Raw genomic sequence first — 13,983 nt, 5'->3', positions numbered from 1 at the left:
AACCCTACTGATATGTCACCCATGGCAACCTTAAACCGATTTTAATAGAGTCTATCCTATTATTCATTTAAATTGAGGTGCAAGAGCACTTAGACCAGGGAAATTTGCATTCTGCAAATGGGGATTTGATGAGCAAAAATGCTAAGATATATGTTGTATAACATGCCCTATTTTGCTAGCAAATAAACAGCTCTTGAAATTGATAAACTTCAGAATATTTTATCCTCAAATGTTTGTACATAAATGATTAAAATGCATTAGCAATTCTGCTTTTAAAAATACATGGGGAAAACAACACAGTTGTGTTGCTTAAATTTGTAATTAACAAATTTATTACTAATTCTGTTCAGTTCTTTAATATGTTGCATTCCTGAAGAAGAACATTAATACACAATGGCAGAAAGAAGCTAATTTTAAGACTTTGGAGAAATGAATGTCTTTTAATGCTGTGTGTTTCTCTTATCTACATGCCACATTATTGTAATAAGTACATTCAGGAATAATTTCTTTTCAAATATTTTTACAAATCTTGCTCTTATTTGCATGCAAGTAAGTTGTCAGCTTAAATCTTTGAAATGCAAAATATATCTCATTTCTATATTTCATCAAGGAGCCTTTCATGTTTAATAAATTACAACTTAGATCCTCCAAGACTTTGTTTTTCATTAACTAAAAGCAAAAGGATACATTTAAAATCTTAATCACAACCTGCAAGGGTATTTGCATGTTGCTGATATTTGTCTTGATGGAACTTTTACTATTTGCAAACTAATCGGGGGAGCAAGGTTACACCAATAATTTCTGCAGACAATAAATGTTTCTACATTGTAAGCCTTTTCATTGTGTCAGACTCCTTATGTTTGGGGAAACCTGAAGTGGATGGAAGAAATACAGTCACACAGGGTTTCCTGTACTTTAAAGAGATCATCCAGAAAATGCACAATGGTTGAGCGACTTCAGAAGACTTTAAAGGACACCTGAATTCATTTGTAGAAACATGGGAGGTGGTCATTAAGAACCTAAGCAAAGAGAAGGCAAAATCCATTCCTACTCTACACATAATACTCAATAACAGTAGGAATCAAGAAGCATCTGTCTCTTATATGACCTGACCTTCAGTTAAGCTAAACATAGTAGCTCATCTTTCAGAGGGCCAACCCCACCGGTCTCTTTGTCATAGGATGGGTCATCTCATCTTATCAGAGACAAGGAGCCTGACAGCTGGCACCATTTTCTGATCCCAGTGGCCTCTGGGGGCAACAGCCGTATGACGTTACCATTTTTTTTTTTAAAAAAAAGCAAACTTTTGCTGAACTCAGCGCTCTGAGACCCCCACTTAATCTCTTTTTCTCTCTCCCTCTCCAGTCTCCCAAATCAACTCCTTTTTCATTTTTTTTCTCAAATTGGTTCAAAAATCTAGTAAATAAACATGGGTAGGTAGCTAAACTGATGCAGCCTGGATATTGTTTTGCAAGCTAACAGGTTAAATATGGAATCGCTTTAAGTTTCCCATCAAATTCATTTTTTATAGAGAAATCTCTGAAAGCAGAAAGGGTTGAGGGAGGGTGAGGTAAAAAGAAATAAATCATTATAGTCTCAGGAACAGTAATCCTTGTTGAGGATTTTGGCTGATTGATATAAATAACATCGTCCTCGCCATCTGTCCGAAGAGGGACCTTTCCAGTTAGTGTTAAGCTGCAACGGCAGAATAATTAATGAATGGTGTCCTTTGTGCTGGTAATAAAGACAAGACAAATTATGTTATAATCCAACTGCTGCTCATTTGTCACAGCCAAATAAAATGTCAAATAAAAGTGAGGGGGGGGCAGTGTTTGTTTAATGGACTGCAAGCTACCTGTGCGTATCATTGACAGACAACTATAGTGTACGCCCTGGATATAGAAAGCAATGAAATGCAGTTTTAAAAAATGGGTTTTTTTGTGTGTGAGAGAGAGAGACATACATGCAGATCAATTTCTTCCTTGTTTGTGAAGGAGAAAGGGCATGGTAGCCAAGGAAGAACATTTTCACAGCTGTATATTAATGCAAGCTTTAATTACATTGCTGTAATACCTTTTTGTTCCTTTCTTAGAAGGATTGGATTGTGTTACATTGTGCCCTGGAAAAATACAGCGTGTCAGGGAGAAAGGAAAAACTTCACTGCCGCTCTGATGCTACAGATCTGTTTGCATGTTTTTCTTCCTTCCTTCCTTCCTTTCTTGCTTTGGACAAGCCTATTCCTCCAGTTGCTAGGAAAACCAAATGTTGAAATCATTTTCAGGGATTCAGCCAAGTCCCGTGGGGAATTACCTATGGTCGAGGGCAGGGCTGCACTTTTTCAGAACATGTTCCTGCTGTAAAAAATTCACAGACCTGGCATTCATACAGGCATCTGTCGCTTGCTCTAATGCCAGTTCATAGTATACATACAAACATCTGCTTCCATGCACAAAGGGATACAGAGCGCTTGACAGGTCTGTGTTAGCAGAGTTTGCAATGCCAGTTCTTTATGCAAAAACCCTAATGCTTCCCGTCAAGCCATTAGAAGTGATACAATCAGCCCAGGCCCCATTAAGCCATCAGTGTCCACCTGTGATAAAGATGGCCATTTGTTTTCTTAAAGCTCACTTAATGTCTGCTTAACTCAATTTGTCAGGAAATGTAGAACAATTTCCTCACAGCCTGAAATTTGGTAGTGATTCAAAGTCAAAAGGCCAAGTCTAGCCTTATTCAAATCATATAATAAACAGTCTTCAAGCCTAAATCTGCCCTGGGGAAAAGCTGTTTACATAGTTTCCTTTAATAAAAAAAAAAAGACAAGAATAAAACCTTATCCTTTTTACAATTAAAATTCATATTTTTTTCTGAATATTATCAGGGCTGTTTTGCTTTTTTTAAAAAAAAAATAGAGATTTTTTTTTAAAAAAAACATACTTTAGAGGAAACAGCATTTTTCATTCTAATTTATGTCACAGAACTATGTGTACTAGTTATTAGTCATATTTGTCCCTGGTTTCCCACCAAAGGGAATGCGTATAGCTTTTTTTTTTATGCATGCATTGCTTGCGAAAGAACTAACTTAACTGGATTACAGAGGTAAATAAATTAAATTTACATGTGCTATTTTTGTAAAACAGAGGCCAACATCACAGAGACCAATCCTTCCTCAGTTTTCATTTTTAAAGATGACTAGAACTTCTGGGGGGGGGGAACTGTTTTATTAAATTGGAAGTGCAGAATAAAATCCCATTATTCTGTATAATTCTTTGTTGCAATGTATCGATATCAATTTAATAAATAATAAAATAATAAATATCAAGAGTAGGCATTGTCTTCCAGATGAAACTATATGTTTATTTCTTGTCCTTTAATCCTCCTCCTATTTAACCATTTTCTGAATCCAATATAGCTTTCAGCTTCTTTAAAAACTGGCCACAGGAGCCAACAGAAATCTTACATCCCCATCTCCCCCCACCACCACCCACTCAGTTGTTGAATGGGCTTGTCATGCCATCTCATGAACAGACCCCTTCGTGTCTACAAAACATATCATTATTAGTAACAATACTGCCTTTATCTGTCCCCTATTTCTACATTAAAAACCATTCCTACAAAAACAACCTTTCCCAGTACCCCTAATTGGGAAAGATTTTATGGCTGGCTACAAAATTTTTAAAAAAGGCACTTGAGGGCAGGCACAAACTATTGTATTTTAATACTGTGTTGGCATTGGAAACAATGGCTATTTTTGTAGGAGGAAAAAAAAAGAAGCAGGCTGGATCCTTGGAAGTCTATCTCGTTGGGCTTTAACTGCTTGTTAGGGAGGTGTGTGATAGCCTCGAGTTGTGCATTTGCGGGGAAAATATCACACTATCCAGATGTTCAAGTCTGCTCTTTCTGTGCACAGGAACAATGTACAGTACTGAATTTGGAAGGGGGAGGGGGAGGAGGAAGGCGCCAGGGGAAGACAGGCAGATCTATTTCCTAGTTAAGTCCCAGAGACCAATCATGAAGTCTGATAATCTCTCCCCAAATGAGCCTTTTCCACTTTTAGCAATCAGACGTGGGTGTCTAATTAGCAGGTATGTGCCTTAGCATCTTCCCTGCTTCATTTTTTTTCTCCCAAAGAAAAGCCAAAAAGAAAGCCTCTGTCAAAAGAACAGAGTTGACTCCAGGTATCCCAACCTTAGGAAGGGAGATCCAGAAGGAGGTCTAATTAAGGTCTGTGTTTTTTCTCTTTGCTGTGACTTGCTGCTCCATATTGCCTATAATGTATGGCACTGTTAAGGGAAAAAAATTGGAGTCCAAGTGACTGGAAAGTTAGGTCTGCTCTGCAGCCCTGTGAGATTGTTGACATCTGCCGTGGTTGGAGAGCTCAGTAAGCAGGAAATGGAGTGTCACTCTGACTGGTAGTTTACCATTATGCTGGCATCCTAATGAACTGTCTGCAGTGCACAGAGCTTCTGGATGGCATCTTAACGCACGACTAGGCAAAAGCACTTCTTTCCTTGTCACTGTCATCCATCTGCCTGCACCCTACTGCAACCAATGGGACGGAACCATGCTACAATGTGCTATAAGCCATTTAGAGTTGCACATTGTATAATCAGCCCCATCAAATATGTAGGAGAATGACAATTATTGGTTATTTTTTCCCCCCTCAAATGATAGCACCTGGAGGGTTTAGTCAGTGGAGTTTAACTTTTCTAAGTACTCCGAGGACGGAGGGGTGGGAAATTGTTCCATTAATTTCGCATACATATTTGCTAAATGCAATCGAGTTGGAAACTCATTGTCTTAAGTCTTGCTAATGGACTGAAAAATAGTTATGAATATTCATGGAAAAACTCCTTTTTATGAGACACAATTGATGTGTTACATGACAAGTTGCAACCTTTTCCTCTGTCTCCCAGCCTTTCGGGGTACCGATTGGGGAGTTAGCATGAATGAAAAGTAAACGAATTAAAGAGTAAATGTAACTGAAGTTAGGGACATAAGGACAAACTTAAAAAAAAAAAGTCACTGTGTATGTATGCCGGTGTGCATATCTATGTCTCTATTTGTGTAATAGCACTGATACTGCCTGTAAAATAATGTTTAAAATCAGGACTTTAAAACTTTAGCTAGAATTAATCATAGATTAGGTAGCAAAATATAATTAGACCTATATTTCTAGTCTTATATATTTTTACTTATCTGTCTGTATGTTTTGTCTATTTTATCAGAGAGAGAAGGAGAGAGAGAGAAAAAAAAAACTTATTCCCACTTACAGAGGTCAGCTGGAATAACCAAAGATGCCTTCTGTTTTAGCAACATTTCCCATAAGGTAAAAAATTTGGGAAGAAGGAAAGATATTCCAAAAAAAAAAAAAATCAGCTGGCATAGAATGACCGAAACTGAGTTAGGGCATTAGAGATTGTCTAAATTGGATGTTTTATTTACATCCAAAAGGGCAGAGCATAATTTAGTTGCCTCAGATTTTTTCACAGACATTAAGACTATAGCAAACAGACCAGCAGGGAAGCTTACACAGCAGCACAGTAGGGGAGCTCGCCGAACGTCTGCCCAACGCTATGCCTGGTTGTAGCCAGTATCAGAAACCTCATATTTTCTCTAGCACTAAAAATTGCAACCTGGCTCATTCTCTTTTCTCTTTTTATTTGATCAGGGAGGCTAGTGAGAGAGATGGATAAATGAAAGGAAGAGTCAAAAAGCGTCTCACAAAGCATTCTTTTTTTTATTTTTTTTTAAACGATGAAACGATGATTATGATGTAAAACAAATATTAAAAAGTGAGAAGAATGGGGCAGGGAGGGAGAGATAAAATGATCTAATACTATTTGTAGTTGCATCCTATGTTGAAAATAAAATAACATTGAGGCACAAAAATCCAAGGCTCAAAGGACTGAAATAAAACATTAAGCATATATTGGTGTTATCTCAAAGTTCCTTGTAAATAGGAGTTGGTAGAGGGGTAAAAGGACATTAAGTCCCTCAACCTTGACTAATGCAAGGTTGAGACTGGAGACAGAGGTCAAACTCTACTACCTTGCAGGGTAAGGAATTTACATCAGACTAAATCCAAAGGTCTGTTTCTAATAAGAGGATGTTATACAAGAATTGTAAATTTCCAGTTCAGTAACAAAGTACTTATTCCAAACCGATGTTTGGAAGTGTCATTTATGGAGACAGAGCACTTGTTAGCTAGAAGATTGACAGTCTAGATTTGTAATCCTGAGCGCTCTATTTTGGTACGTTAGACATCAATTGGCTTACTGTTGTTATGGGTTACAAATGAAATTTGTATGGGTTACAAATGAAATTTCTTTCCTTCCCTTCTTATAAGTTTGATATGAAGATGGCTTTAGAAGGCATTGGGAGTAATCCATGTCTATCCAAAACTCAGATTAATTATTGAGGGCATTTGCCATGCTTTAATAAGATAGTCACAAAATGTATTCTATGTAATCATTAATAACTAGGATTCAAAGGTGAGCTGTAGCTTTAGAAAATTCAGTTGCAGATTTTCAACCCTTGGAGAAAATAGAGATTAGCAAACACTACAGGTAGTTCTCAACTTACAACCACAACTGAGCCCAACTTTTTTGTTGGTAAGCAAAACATTTGTTGAATGGGTTTTGGCCCATTTTATGACTTTTCTTGCCACAGTTGTTAAGTGAATCACTGAGTTGTTAAGTTAGTAACATGGTTGTTAATTGAATTTGGCTTCCCCATGGACTTTGCTTGTCAAAAGGTTACAAAAGGTGATCATATGACCCCAGGACACTGCTACGGTCATAAATATGAGTCAGTTGCCAAGCATTTGAATTTTGATCAGTGGAGATGCTGCAGTGGTCATGTGTGAAACATGGTCATAAGTCACTTTTTTCAGTGACATTACACTTTTGAACGGTCACTAAAGGAGCTGTTGCAAATCAAGGATTACCTGTAGCAAGTTGCTTACAAGAAGAACAAGATTATCCCCCCCCCCCTCTCTCTCTCTCTTTCTCTCTCTCTCTCTTTCTCTCTCTCTCTCTCTCTCTCTCCAGGTTCCACATGAATCAGCAGACTTACATTCTTCCACAAAGCTTGTTTTCATAGTGCCAATTTGTTCTTCCTTTTTTTAAATTACTTTTGTGATGCAGTTGTTGTTGTTGTTTTTTAAATCTTCTTCTACTGAGAACAGTATCATCCTTTCTAATGAAAGAATATCCAATATTTTCATGGAACTGCAAAAGAGTGAGCGGGTAGCAAAATGCCTGGTCTCAGCATCTTTGTCTGGGAAATTGTGAAGTGTGACTGTGATTTATAATGAGAAAAGGTATCTACAACGTACAATTTTCTACCTAGCTGCAAAATAATAATTCATAGTGATGTCCATTCTAGATAATATACCTTTGCAAGGGAGGACCTATGTGGTAAGATGATAGTGATAAATGTCAGACCAATGCAGGTAACGGCTTTACAAACCATTAAGATTAGCTTCCTCTTTTTCCCCTGATGATAACAGTAACCATGCTGTGAGTCTATGTGGTAATAATATTTCACGACTGATAAATGCCAGAACCAGGCAGAGGTGTTTATCATTCCCAGTTCAGAAATGCTGACTAAAGTTACCACACATTGCCAGTTTTTCCTCTTTTTCAGTCAGATAACAATTAGCAAATTCATAAAACAGAGATATGCAACATTCCTTCCAATCCTTAGGAATGAATTTTTCGCCCTCTTTGTGAAGAATATGTTCTAAGCTAAAACAAATTAGCTTAGAGGGAAGTCGTGGCACAAAGCATTGGGTAGTAAATGTTAACTCAGAGTTTAGAACTGTAGCATTTGCAGGTTCCGTTGTCTGTGTGTGTGAGAAGAGAGACGCTCAATTTGTGTCTACAGTACTCCAAAATATATGAGTGGGGTATTTTTCATTAATAGTAGCCAAAAATATGTGAAGTTGCCCGAAGATACGATCATAAAATTTTCTGCAAGATTTCCACATTTTCCTTGGATTTGGCAATTTTGCAAGATTGTAGCTGTTTTAAAAATAATTCATTTCTTTCTTTTGGAGTCCACAGGAAAAGAAGGTCTGAAAAGTTTGTTGAGACCTGCAGTATTATTACAAATATTTATATATTAACAATCAGTGTTGTTATTTCAACAATTTAGGCTGGTAAATATAATCTAGTTTTTAAATGTACAAGCAATATTTGAGTTGTGGTCTTCTATTCTGCCATCAGGACTTTGCACCCTCTCTCACCAATACAGATGACCCTACACCATTTCCATTATTTTCCTCCAGGAGGTCTTGAGCAAAAAGGGAAAAGACCCAAAAAAACCTCTGTTCCTGCACTGGAACCCTTCTTTTCAGTGAAGGAGAGTTAGGATGAAATCATTATACTCTTCCTTGTCCTCCATGGCCAACATTGTTGACCTATTGTATAGAAGTGGGTGGCCACTGAATAACAGTTCCAACTAGCAGCTAAGGAATTGTAGCAGTCAGTCGATACTAAAAGGATCTTAGAAACTTTCAGGGGAAAAAATCCAAATCTAAAATATACTCGATTAATATCAAACACAGATCTAAAAATTATATTACTGCTATTAATACTATTACTTCTGCTATTTATCATCACCATTGTCATTGGCATTGCACATAGCTGTCATCCCTGGAATGACAACAATAATCCTGAGCTGAGACAATTTCCATGATTGAGAATCAACTTGAACCTGAGTCTCTTTTTTTCCTGATCCTTCACCTAGATACTTTACCACATTGTCACCATCTTCACCATAAACATCATCATCTATGAGTAAATCTTACCTGCACACTAGTAAACTTTTTAAGACCAACATTTGAGGTTCAATGTTTTACGATAAACAACTCTGTATTTATAAGGATGACTCCAGATCAGAAGTTATTCAGTTTTAAGGGCCATAAATCTGGGTTCCTTATTTCACCCTTAACTCTTTTACTTGGCTAGAATTAGACTCATCACCTTTGGGACCCATCTGAAGCTATGCCACCCTAGATACTGGTAAAGCAAATTCTCTGGGGAACAACTTTGTTTCACTTTACCTTATTAGATATTGTAGGTCTGAGTCCTAACTGAGTTCTGAATGCTTCAGAAGACATCTCAATCTTGTTAAAGAGGACTACAGCCTATTTAATAAGATAAGATGAACCTTATTGGGTATTGGGTATGTCTGGGTATTGGGTATGTCTAGTTTAACGAAGAGAAGGACGAGGGGGGTCATGATAGCAGTGTTCCAATATCTCAGGGGCTGCCACAAAGAAGAGAAAGTCAAGCTATTCTCCAAAGCACCTGAAGGCAGGACAAGAAGCAACGGATGGAAACTAACCAAGGAGAGAAGCAACGTAGAACTAAGGAGAAATTTCCTGACAGTTAGAACAATTAACCAGTGGAACAACCTGCCTCCAGAAGTGGTGAATGCTCCAACACTGGAAGTTTTTAAGAAGAGACTGGACAGCCATTTGTCCGAAATGGTAAAGGGTTTCTTGCTTGAGCAGGGGGTTGGACTAGATGACCTCCAAGGTCCCTTCCAACATTATTATTATTATTATTATTATTATTATTATTATTATTGTTGTTGTTGTTGTTGTTGTTGTTGTTGTTGTTATTATTATTATTATTATTATTATTATTATTATTATTACCATGTTTCTTTCCAGCATTAGCCACTCTCAGCCCTGACAAGATCATAACTAACCTCTAGCAGAGGATTTGGGTCATAGGCTTCAAAAAGATAGACCCAGTGTTTCTCACTGGATTGTAATGAGAATATAAATATCCTTCCTTGGTCAAACCTAGATACTTCTCAACACCTCACACAGAAGAATTTTCAGCTTGATGCCAGTTTCAGTCACATATTAGGGTAACAACTAGCAGATATATCAACACCCTCCATGAAAACCCTATCTGCAGGGCTTTTTTTCCTCATAGAACGCCCAGAACAGAGTTCTGGCACCTTTTTTAGACGGAACCTTGTAGGGTAGGCAAGGCGGGTTGTATGATGTGTGGGAGTTCCAGCACCTTTTTTTTTTTTTTAGAAAAAAAGCACTGTATCCATCCATCCATCCATCCATCCATCCATCCATCCATCCATCCATCCATCCATCCATCATCTATCTATCTATCTATCTATCTATCTATCTATCTATCTATCTATCTACCTACCTACCTACCTACCTACCTACCTACCTACCTATCTATCTATCCATTCAGGGCTTTTTTTCTCATAGAACGCCCAGAATGGAGTTCCGGCACCTTTTTTGGACAGAACCTTGTAGGGTAGGCAAGGCGGGTTGTATGATGTGTGTGAGTTCCGGCACCTTTTTTTTTTTTTTTTTTAGAAAAAAAGCACTGCCTATCTGTATATGTTCAATACAGCATTCAGTTCTGCATCCAATGTAGTATTAGAGCACCCATTATGTACACTAAATGGAAAACAGAACTTATAAGGTCAATTGCTACAAATCTGAACTATTATTCTGACCAGGAAACTATTGTTCTCCTCCTAGGAGGCCAAAGTTTAGCTGTTTTTAAAAAGGATGCCAAATAGCCATCAATGCCTCCCTTACACTACTAATTGTTTCAGGCTTTCTCCACATGTTTACTGTGGTTTTATATTTGATATATTGTTCCATTGTTAATGCTTTAAAATTTGTTCTTGGGTTGTAAATAAAAATAATTCCCTGTCTTTACTATACTCGCTAGGAATAAAGCTTTTTATTTTAAATCCAGAACTTTATAAATGGTCATATTAAAAAAAAAATCAGTTGGAACTTTGCTGAGTATTCAAATTATCCAGCCAGATTCACATCTTTTGGGGGCTTTTGTGGGATGGCCAATGACAAAATAGGGAGTCTATTCCACATTTCTCAATCTATAAAGATTTAGTCCGGGGAGGAGGTCGTTTTGCCAAAGAAATGTTTGATCCTAAATCTAGATGCTTGAGCCCCTCTAAGACAATGCATTCAACTCCTTTAAAGCTTATATTACCACATTTTGTAATGGAATGGTTTTTAGGTAATAAAAAAACATAACAAAGCTTTTATAGGAGGGCAGCTATTTTATTTTATTTTTTTAGTTTTGCACTGTGTGGCATTGCTATCAAAATATTTCAAGAGTTTGTTTTAAAGGTAGCTGATAATCACTTGTGCTGCCTCTCCCCACTCCCCAGAAAACAGAGAGAGAAAAACCGAGAACCAAAATAATAAATATTTATGCACTTTATATCATACACATGACTCGTTATATCTAACAACTATTAATATGACTAGATCATTGAGCACATGCTGAGGAGAGAGTAGGAATGTATTTATATGGCCAAATTTCTTTTTCAGTCCATGGGTTGAGATCATCTCCATATGAAACCTGGATGACTGAAATGACAATGCACAATAGTACAAAAATGACTGTATGAAGGTATGATGAACCCAAATGTCACTTCAAGCTGCCAGTCACATGCATTTAGTATTGTAGACTAATCCCACAAAGTGAAAGGTCAGAGGCCTCAGACCTCTCTATCAGAACCTCTCTTAGTTTACACATCCTGGCCCACCGGCCTGCCTCGATGGTTGACAATTTATGCAGTTTATGATAATTTATCTTCCTGAAGGATGCCTTTACCAGGAATCCTATCTGTAACCCCAGTAGAGGAAAGAGATAGGGATTTCACAGCCTCTTTGCCTTCTGGGAAATCACAGGAAAAAGAGAGATTGGAAGAAAGAAACCTTATAGAACCACCTTCTGGCCCATATATGTGTGACTAAGAAGAGCAGTCCCCATTCCTCTGGGAAAGTAGGCCAGATTGATGTAGGAGAAAAGCAGGAAGAGCTGGAGGGCAGAGTTAAACACATCATTAGTTTAGAGTCCTTGTATTGGTACAAGAGATCCAAGTCTTACTCCCTTTGAGTTCCGTTGACCTTTATCAAACGCCAATTTAGTGCTGACTGTTAGTTGACTAGAGTCTTGTGTATATAGGCTTCAATGAGTTGTCTTTGTTGAAATTTAAGGAAAGGTGCCTGACAATTCCTTCACTAAGAAATATATGGGGAGAAATGAATCATAAGCTCAAATATAATCTTGTTATGTAAGAGTGTGTATGACACAGTTGGAGTTCCCTCGTACTTCGCAGTTTTTGGAATCATCATGTTATGTAAGTCCAACTCAGAACTGACTTGGCCTTTTTTAGTTGTTTGAAACTTAGTCCTTGATTCCCTTTTCTATGATTTTCCTCAGTATTGATGTCAAGCTGATTGGTCTGTAGTTTCCTGGGTTTAATTTTTTTCTCTTTTTTAAACAGTGGGCAATCTTGGTTTTTTTCCCCCAACCTATTGACACCTTGTGGTCCAGAAGTTTTCAAAGATAAAAGTCTGTGGTTTTGAGAATACATCTGCAAATTCCTTTAGCACCCAGTAATCCATCTACCCCAGGCAACAAATTTATTCAGAATATCTAGGTGTTTTCTTATCACTTCCTATTTGACCTGTATTTCTCTTATGTTCTCTATTGTACACCTTCAGATTGACCAGTTGTTCATATTTTTCCTTTTGGGAAAAGACAGATGTCAAATAAGAATTTAGCAATTCAGCCTTCTCCCTGTTGTCCATCACCATCATGCAATCATTTCCAATCAAGAAAAGTCTCCTAGATTTATCCACACATACCCCAATAATGTTTTTGTTTGTTTGTTTGTTATTTTTTGTATTTATTGCAAGAATTGCTCATTCTGTCTCTTAGTCTTCCTCACCCCATCCTTACAGATTCAGGTTATTTCCTGATATTTTGTCTTTCATATATGCCCCCTTTCCATTTTTTAAACTTTATGCCAAATTATTATGCAGTGAAATAAATGTATTCTAATTCCAATGCTGAGGCAAAGTATTCTGGTATTCAGTATTTCTGTGGTGGGAAAATATCTCTTCCCTACTGGAACTCTCCAACTATTTCCAGAGTATAACTAAGCAATTAGGAAAATGTTTTTTTTAAATTAAAAAACTATGCTAGATAAAGCCAGTCACAAGATCCAGGTTATCTAAAACCTGCAGCATGTAAAACTGTTTCCCTATGTCAGGGACCTTGAACATTTATTTTATCTTATCTTTTGCAAAATGAAAGCACAGTTATATGTGCTTCAACATCTCATGCAAACATCTTACTCAGAAACCATATTTTAAGACTTGGAAGCCATTAATCATATAGAAAATATGCTTATCCTAAGCCAGTCAGCAGCAGTGTTGTTATCACAACATTAAAAGAAGTTTCACATCACAAAAGCGATTATAGGTCTCAAACTCACATTCTTTCATTACTGACTAATTGTTTTCCACAAAAAGGCAGTTATGAAATGATAGAAAGGATACCTGGCAAGGGAGAGGATGTGAACTAAAATCAACATAAGGAAGAATTGATCATTGCACAGCATGAAATAAAGCTTATAAGGTGGGCATGCTTATTAGGTATGAAGATAACCTCTCTGGCCTAAATTGTACTGAGGTCATGAATCTGCCTAGTAACCACACCACTTCATATAGAAGACACAATTGCTTGACTTCTATGTGAAACTTCCATGTAAACATGAATGTCTTGGAAAAGAAAGTTATTGTAATTTCTCTGATCTATCAATCAAATAGTATTCAATTATGGAAATTATCAGACATGGCAGTCTGAAATGATACGAACTCAGTTCCTTAAGACCAAGGCCTCTGGTGTCTCATGGATCCATGGTTGATGAGGATCCTTTATGAGGCAGGATTGAAAGGTGCCATAGAGTTTCCTCCACCATAAACTATAATATAACTTACAAAGTTAAAAAAAAAAACTTACAAAGCAGTATGAATAGCTGCTAAAATATGTCTAATGTCTCAATTAAAACTTAGTGAATGTATGACTTAATTGTATTTCAATAGAAAATATGGTCAGTAATGAGCAGGGGAATGGCTTCATATTACGTCCTTGTTAATGCAAT

General features: G+C 37.1%; 1 protein-coding gene across 1 annotated transcript in view; it reads left to right on the top strand.

Annotated features, from left to right (window-relative positions):
* ARHGAP15 (Rho GTPase activating protein 15) overlaps positions 1-13,983 on the top strand; it is a 168,288-nt gene that overhangs the window by 128,228 nt on the left and 26,077 nt on the right. The window lies entirely within an intron of this gene.

Source organism: Protobothrops mucrosquamatus, unplaced genomic scaffold (genome assembly GCF_001527695.2).
Source record: "Protobothrops mucrosquamatus isolate PMUCROS unplaced genomic scaffold, P.Mucros_1.0 scaffold228, whole genome shotgun sequence".
In the NCBI taxonomy this organism is placed as follows: Eukaryota; Metazoa; Chordata; class Lepidosauria; order Squamata; family Viperidae; genus Protobothrops; species Protobothrops mucrosquamatus.
Note: the sequence above shows the minus strand (reverse complement) of the source record. Positions and strands in the feature narration are given on the sequence as shown.